This window comes from Rattus norvegicus, chromosome 8 (genome assembly GCF_036323735.1).
Source record: "Rattus norvegicus strain BN/NHsdMcwi chromosome 8, GRCr8, whole genome shotgun sequence".
Classification (NCBI taxonomy): Eukaryota; Metazoa; Chordata; class Mammalia; order Rodentia; family Muridae; genus Rattus; species Rattus norvegicus.
In genome coordinates this window covers 40,848,276-40,857,237 of record NC_086026.1, presented here as the reverse complement: position 1 = coordinate 40,857,237, position 8,962 = coordinate 40,848,276, and the positions used below count along the sequence as shown (strand labels likewise).

The following is an 8,962-nucleotide window of genomic DNA, read 5'->3' as shown; positions in this document are numbered from 1 at the left end:
TTTTTAGTTGTGAGATTTTAAGTATTGTCTTTATTGAACTGTATGTATGATCTGTGTAAACAGTTTATTTTATCTTAATGTAGGGATAGTAGGTCACATATATCTCCAAATTCATCTATTTCTTTTAGAGTTTTTCTGTAGATTATAGCATACACTTGTCAAGAGTAACGGAATATTCATGATCTCAATTGCTCAACAGTAAACAGAATAACGGATTAGATTAGACACACCCCCTCTTTCTTTTGGTTAAGCTGGCTAATGCTTTACTAATCTTGTTTCATATAGTTATTGTATTTGAAAAAATCTATTTCATTCTTCAGTGAGGCAGCTGAGTGACAGACGCCACCCTGCAGATCTTCGTGAAGACCCTGATGGGCCACTGACAAGATCGAGATTGTCAAGGCCAAGATCCAAGACAAGGAAGGAATCCCACCAGACCAACAGAGGCTGATATTCGCCAGCAAACAGCTAGAGGAAGGCCACACCCTTTCCGACTACAACATCCAGAAAGAGTCTACCTGGCACCTAGTGTTGCGTCTGTGCGGTGGGTGGCATCATCGGGCTGTCCCTTCATCAGCTTGCCCAGAAGTACAGCTGTGACAAGATGATCTGCCGCAAATGCTATGCAAGCCTGCACCCCCATGCAGTCAACTGCTGCAAGAGGAAGTGTGGCCACACCAACAACCTGCACTCCAAGAAGAAGGTCAAATAAAGCTGGGGCTATACCTCCGGATCAAATAAAGTCCCCTTCCATCTGCTAGAACAGTAAAACAACAACAACAACAACAGCAACAACAACAACAACATTCTATTTCATGAATTCCAGTCCCTGTTTTGATTAACTATTCCTATCTAGTTTTTGGGGGATAGGGGTATTGATAATGTTTTGCCAAGACTTTTTTTTTTCCGGAGCTGGGGACCAAACCCAGGGTCTTGCGCTTGCTAGGCAAGCGCTCTACCACTGAGCTAAATCCCCAACCCTTTGCCAAGACTTTTAAGTGAGTTATTAATTTGAGTTATTAGCATGTTTTTCTTTTAATGTAAGCACTTCATGGTATATGCTGTCCTGTTAGGGCTGTTTTTATTAGATCCCATAGATTTTGGTATACTTTACTTTTAGCAAGTTGTAAGAATTTTTAAATTTTCTTCTGCAAAACTGCATCCTTGACCCTTAACCCAGTTATTGAGTAGGGTGTTGTTTCATTTCTGTGAGTTTCTTATATTAACACAAATTCCTGTTGCTATTGATATCCAGTTTTTTTTTTAAATTTGGTCAGTTATAATACAAGATGTGATATTCTATATTTGTTGAGTCTTGCTTTGTGTCCTAAAATGTTGATTTTGAGAAAAATCTCAGTGTCCCAAAATGTTGATTTTGAGAAAAGTTCAGTGGGCTGTCTAGAGGAATGTCTATTTTTCTAGAGCGTGGTTACACTGTACTGATGATATCAGTTAGGGTCACATGATTTGTGATGCCATTTAATTCCAGGGATCCACTGTTTCACTTATTTCCAGATGCCATGTCTGTTAGTAAGAGTGGGGTATGGAAATCAATCACTACCAATATGTTGAGGTCAACATGTGATTTTAGGCCTAACACTATCACTTTTATGAAATTAGGTGCTCCTGTGTTTGTTACGTATAGGTTTAGAATTGTAATATCCCATTGGTGGATTTTTTTTCTTTAACACGTATGATGTGTTCTCCTTATCTCTTCTGACTAGTTTTAGTTTGAAGTCCTTTTGGTCAGACATTGGAATAGCTATATGTGCCTGCCCTTTACTTTCATTTGTGTACAATACTGTTTTATATCCTTTTTGCCTAAGATGGTGAGGTATTTCTTAGAGCTAAAGAAGATGAATTCTATTTTCTAATCCAATCTGTCATTCTATTTTTTTTAAATGTGGGATTGAGATCATTAATATTCAGAGTTCCTATTGAAAAGTCTGTGCTAATTCCTATTACTTTATTAATTTTGTGGTAATGTTTTCTCAGATCTATTCTGATTACCTCTCCTGGCATTTGTTCCTAGACCTCTTGAGTATGTTTATTCTTCTCTTCAAATTGAAATATTTCATCTAGAATTCTCTGTACTTTCGGTTTTGGCATCAAAATTTCCCTAAGTCTGTTTTTATTATGGAAAGACTTCATTACTTCTATCACTTTAATAGATACTGTTGCTGGGTATAATAGTTTCCGTTGACAGATGTAGTTTTTCAGAACTTAGAGTAAAACTTTTAAGGTTCTTCTGCCTTTAAATTACTCTGCTGGATAATTAGGTGTTATTCTAATAGGCTTGCTTTTATAAGTGACTTGATATTTTTTCTGTGAAGCTTTCAGTACCCTTTCTGTTTTCTGTGTTCTGAATGTTTTAACTGTAACATGCCATGGATATTTTCTTGTCGTCTATTTAGTATTCTGTAGGCTTTATATATGAATAGGTACCTCTATATCTAGTTTTTGAAATTCTCTTCTATGATTTAGATGAAGTCATTCTCTGGATCTTTGCCATAGTATTATTCTCCTCCTTCAGTGGCCATAATCCAGAGGTTGGTTCTTTTTATAGCGCCCCCAAACTCTCTCCCCTATTCTGCTTATTGTTCTTAACCTCCACTTAGTGATCCTGTTCCTCTGCTTTGTCTTCCACCCTGGACTTTTATTTTCAACAGGATCCATTCTGTCAGGGAGGTTTTCCACTGAGAATTTTAACTGATTTCTAAAGTTTTTCATTTCCAGCCTTGTTTCAGTGTGGGTTTTCTTAAATCCAAACAGACACAACCTGTTCTTTTGGCTTGAAATCCTCTCCCTGTCCTAGAAAAAGATAGAGGCCCTCCAAACTGTGTGCATCAGACTTTTATAGCATTACATATTGTAAATTGTGTCCCTTCCAAACAGATTAAGCATTTTAGCAATCAGATCTTTGTCTTTGTCACAAATATATAAAATCTTACACAACAAGTGATATACAGTAGGGACACACACACACACACACACACAGAGAGAGAGAGAGAGAGAGAGAGAGAGAGAGAGAGAGAGAGAGAGAGAGAGAGAAACTGAATACAACCCTCCATTTGATTAATTTATACATCTGCAAGCCCTGATTTAAATGTTTCTTCTTTATTGAAGCCTTTTTTGATTACACTAGGAAATCAGTAACAATTTCTCCTAGTATATTTTCCACTGATTTTCTTTTTTTTAATTTATCAGCCACAGAATAGAGAATATCACTCCACCTTATTTCTAGTTCAAGTTAGGACTCAACAAAACTATCAGAAAAATAATAATTTCATTTATTTAGGGATTAATTATTTTTTTAAAGAAATCTAAAGTCTATTTTTAAATCTTAGATTGAGTTCCTAATTTCACTTCTCTCTTTGTCCTTGTCTTCTTTAAATTGTTTGACCATAGCTAAAATTACTCTCTAGAATTCTTGGTAAGCTCTTCCCTGGCATTTTATTAGTGACCATATTGCTATGGGATTTATATTCTTTGAGAAGACATGTTATTTTGATTTTTCATGCTGTTTTTATTTTGTATTGGAATGTTCACATTAATAACCATTAATTTGTTAGTTAAATTTTTCTTTTTCTCTTTCTCTTTCTTTGCTTCCTTTTCTTTTCTCTTCCCTTCCTTCCTCCCTCCCTCCCTTTCCTCCCCTTCTTTCTTTTCTTTTCTTCTTCTTCTTCTTCTTCTTCTTCTTCTTCTTCTTCTTCTTCTTCTTCTTCTTCTTCTTCTTCTTCTTCTTCTTCTTCTTCTTCTTCTTCTCCTTCTCCTTCTCCTTCTCCTTCTCCTTCTCCTTCTCCTTCTCCTTCTCCTTCTCCTTCTCCTTCTCCTTCTCCCCCCTCCCCCTCCCCCTCCTTCTCCCCCTCCCCCTCCCCCTCCCCCTCCCCCTCCTCCTCCCCCTCCTCCTCCTCCTCCTCTTCCTTTCTTCTTTTTGTTTAGGTCACTTTTCTTCTCTCTGCAGAGGTGTGTAAAACATGTAAGATAAAGATAATTCAACATAAAGTTGGATGTTGATTTACTATGTTTGGAATTTGAGGATATAGCCTCTATTAGTGTTTTTTGTTCTCTGCTGTAGTTTAATGTCTTCATTGGTCTGGTCACAGAACCTGGAAGAATTATCCTTAGTAGTGTATGTTGGTCCTGAGACTCAAGAACAAATAGGGCAATGGGAAAGTCCCAGTAAGGCAGTTGGGAGGATTGTGGGACTCTGGGTCACATGTGATGGTTTCCTGGTGGAATCCTGGTGGTAAGCAGGTAGTGATCTTATTAATCTAAAAGGAAGAAAGATAGTGAGGAGGGCTTATCCCTGACAAGAAGCCCTGGAATGTGGATAACCGAAACGGAGAAAGAAATGGTACCGAAGAGATAGCCTACCTTGTTCTGTGCTATATGAGATTGCTACAGAGTCCCTGTTTGCAAGGTGGTGTGTGCTTTGATGAATCCCCGAGGGAGGGAGATAGGTTGAGAGGAGGTAAGTGTTTCTGGCAAGCTGTTGTGGGACTTGGGTGACCTGATGGGGAGGGAGAGCGCTGGTAGTCTATATGGGTCTACACTCAAATATTTTACAGACCTCACTTCTTGTCAATTTCCCCACCATAAAATTTCATGTTATTATTACTGCCTTTTAATTTTTATCTTGTAGGGAAACACACAACAGCAAGTAGCTATTATAAATGCAGTAATGATTTTTGTAGATAATATATTTTATTTATATATAAAGCACTTGAAAATAAATAAGTGTGGCTGTACACTGAAACCACTTTTTTTTTTTCTAGTGGAGAGCTGATACTTAATGCACACTAAAATCTGAAATCTTTAACTGTAGCTGCATATTGTTCAAGGGCACTTGGCTCATAACTTGAAAACTTTTGGTTTATAATATCAGGCATATAAAAGTTGAAGTGATTAAGTCTGGGAAGGTTTACCTGAAATAGATTTAACCCATTCCTGGATGCTCAGCTCACTTGGCTGATTAATGCTAGGTGCTCATTCCTGTGGAGAAGTGTAAACAGAGAGTGTCTACCCCATTCATTAGGTGAAATAAAGAGAATCCTGAGGGACATGCTTCATAGATTTCCTTCTAGCTGTTACTTCCAGATTCCGTGTGTGTGTGTGTGTGTGTGTGTGTGTGTGTGTGTGTGTGTGTGTGTGTGTGTATGTGTGTGTTTAGCTAATAGTACCAAAATATCAGCTATGTGGCTATGATATGAACTACAAAAATCATGTAAAACATGTCAAGGTCACATTAGATCAACAGCATCTGTCAGAGGTGCTTCTGTATAAGAGGTATTGCTAACTATGCTTTTTAATTTGTATTTTAATTCTCTTTTCTTTGCAGGGCTGAGATCTGGGAAGCCAACTAAGAGAGCTAAAGAAGATTCAGGACTACCGGAAGTTGATGAGACGGGAACAGATTGTCGTACAGACCAAGAATAGCCTGACATCACTCATAGTTTGTTTGTTTGGCTCCTGCTATGCCAATATATTTGCAGGAACTCAATAACAAGATATATGAAGAGTGCACATAATGCAGTTGTTGTTATCTGTCTTCTTCCTGAGAATCACAAAGGGTATTTCTCTTCATTCTTATAATTGAGAAATAGAAGCTCAAAGTGACTTGTGACTTGCTCAAGGTCACAAAGCTACTAAATGGCAGAGTCAGGGTCAGATACAGGTTCTACTACAGTGAGAGGCACAGACAGACTGACTTAGGATCTATTGGGAGGTTCGACTGCTTTCCAGGGTCATTTGAGACCATGATCTGCTATCTAGTCGTAAGAACTATCAATAGCAGGTGTCTCTCTCTGGAGAGAGATGTCTGCCTTCCTGTGTTCCTGTGGACACACTGTTGTGTGTGTGTCACGGTGGGGGGGAGGGTTCTGCCATCTGAGCAAAGGATTGATGCCTTCTGGAGAGCTCAATGGGGTGTTCCTACAGAGAGAAAGCAGAAATTCTAGTGTTCGCTCTCAAGAAAAAAAAAATAACATGTAAACTCAGAGCTCCACGTATATCATTATAAGACTTTTAATAAAATTCTCAGCATCTCTAAATCTGGAGTTCTCTTTTCTGCAAATTAATGGTTTATTCAGGTAGTTTTGTTGAGTTCTAACCATGAACTGGCTGTAAGGTGGAGTGATGTTCTCTTTCCTTCAGTAACTCAATTCTGTGGCAGATAATTTAAAAACAAAATCAGTGTACAAAGTGGAGAAAGGTACTAGGAGAAATTGTTATAGATGTCTGGTGAGATCAAGAAAGGCTTCAGTGAAGAGGAAACATTTGGATCAGATCTTACAGCTTTACAAATAACCACATGGGGAAATAAATTCAGTGTTTGTGTGTGTGTGTGTGTGTGTGTGTGTGTGTGTGTGTGTGTGTATTTGTGACAAAGATATAGACCTCATTGCTAAAATTCTTAATGTGATTGAGCAGGACACAATTTATAACATGTGATGCTACAAAGTGTGATGAGCCCACACAGGAGGGCCTCTGTCTCAATCTGGGGCAGGGAGAGAATTTCAAGCAGAGAGAACAGGTTGTGTCAAGATGATAAATTATGGAAGGTCGCAGCATGCCCCAGCACTGTGTTTGTGGGGAAGAATGTAGAGACTGGAGAATGAGTTAAGGGACAGCCTGAAATGGGTTACACATGTCTAATTAAAAGTTCAGATTTTAATCTGATCACAATGGGGGACTTTAATCATGGAAACACACCAAATGAGTGGGTTTTGTTTTTGTTATTGCTTAGAGAAAGTTAGAACAGAGATAGTGGAATTTCCTCTGAAACTAGACATCCACTGGTCATTTTGTCATTTTTTTCTCCTGTAATTTCAGTTACCTATAAGTAACCTTTGTTAAAAAATATTAAATAGGAAATTCCAGAAAAAAATCTCAACTTGTAATTGTGTTCTATCCTGACTAGTATGAAGAGACCTTTGAGTGTCTCTTTCCTGCATGGGGTGGAAATCACCGTTTGTCCCATACATCCAGACTTCCTTAGTAACATCCCTTAGTAATTTGGGACCTACCTTGGTTATTACCTAGACTGTCTCGGTGTTGCAGTGTTTGAACTTAAGAAAGCTGTTCTTTATTTAATAATGTCCTCAAAGTAAAAGAATGTTGACTCTGACAAATTGAAATTGAATTCATAAAGTGCCTTTTAAAAAGTGCCATCTATTAGTAAGTATGTGTTGTTAAAAAACAATCATAGTCTATGTGTAGTTCAGCACCAGCAGGAAGTCCAGGAATCCTGTGGGGGTCCTTATTTGGTAAAGGGGGCTATTATAATGACCTGGGGGAGCCAGTGCAGGTAGAGGGTGTCCATCTGAGAGGGTACAGTAGAGTGCTATTAGAATGAGAGGATCAGAGCCAGGAATTGGCTCTGAATTAGAGGGGACCACATGCAGGTTGATGAGATTCGAGGATGAAGAACACAGAGGTGGTGTAAACATTTTCATCCTGAAGGTCAGGTGTGCTAAGAGCAGGGTAGAGTTCTTTGAAACAGACCAACATGGGATTCATTGGTAGACCTCAGAAGAAAGGCAGCAACTTGAGGTCTGGATTTGATGATCATAAGTAGATGTGTTTCTGGGACACTGGGGGGAAGGAGGGCTAAGGAGAAATCCCTAGAAAGGGTAATTCAGTGTTGCCTGGAGGCAGATCTGTGGCTGAGTTTGAGGAGGAAAATGGAACATGGCTGGTATTCTGGAGACTGAAAGGGGCAAGGAGCTCATGTCACAAGGCAGGATGGTCATGGAGAAAGACTCACAGGGTAGTGACTAAGGATGGACTGGAGCAAGGGCCAGAACTTCCTAGGCTAATGTAGTAGGGCTGTGCTGAAGCAGATGAGGTAATAGCTAGGGAAATGACGCTCATGACCCCACTGAGGCCTCTGCCTGCATCTTTTCTCCTCCCACTCCCCCATCACTCATGCACTCTCCAATTCTATTTCAGCTGCCCACCCCTTCTTGTCATTAAGCCCCATCTTGTTACATCTACCTCCCAGCCATTTTGCTGAATCTTTGTTTCTTTATTCACATTCCTCTGCTAGCCTCATTTTACCCATTAGGACTTGGTTAGGCTATTTACCCTAGAAAGTCTTCTCCAATTCTTGGTGAGACTTCCCTTTCTCCAGGGCACCCTTCCAGGACACCTATCCAGGACTGGACAAACCATCCCAACTCTGGACTTCTCTAACTTATTGTGTCTACAATTACCATATAGTGCCTGTTTCCACCCTCACTGGGACTCGTTTTTCATTCTCTTCTCTGTGTGGGATTCCTATCTATTTCTCTTACAAATTCCCACAGTCCAGCCAAATGCTGGAACTTTACAGTCTCAACAAACTGTCACCAAACACAAACAATCAAACAAGATGCAGACACCCAGGTGCTGTTTCCTTTTCTGGAAATCAGAAGAGTAAGTAGTCTCCTTTCACGACTCACCTCAGAAGGCACACGGCCCACTGGGAATTGTGTGGCCACAGCAGTGTACACTACTAATTACAACATCTAGTCCATGTGTGTGCAAATCCAGAAACAGTGTGTTAGGGAAAAATAACTCCTGATCTGGACACATCCCCAGAGCTTTTCCCTGAGCCCAGCTGTGTAGAAGTGATAGGCGTCATGACCACCTGATAAACTTATTTCTATCTGGTAAGTGTGGGTGGGCATACAGCAGCATGAGTGTGTGCAAAACCCGGGTGGGCAGGGCAGGAGCTTCTGGAATGAAAGCACGATGAGAAAAACTCCCTTGGGACCTCATCATGTTTGGGGTTAGGGAGCATGAACAAAGGAAGAATTAGTCTGTTGCTGTGTTTCCTGTATGTACCTGACTTTTATGCTCAGTGTGGTATATACCTTCAATCACAGATCCATAGGCACACACCTTATACAAATGAGCTCAGAGGCCCTCGTCGTCTTCTGGAGCTTATGCGAGCTTACCTTCTTGGTAAGACATTGGA

General features: G+C 39.7%; 1 pseudogene; it reads left to right on the top strand.

Moving 5' to 3' along the window:
- The first annotated feature begins 372 nt into the window (after window positions 1-372).
- Window positions 373-1,017, top strand: LOC108351820 (ubiquitin-60S ribosomal protein L40 pseudogene; annotated as a pseudogene).
- Window positions 1,018-8,962: the final 7,945 nt, after the last annotated feature.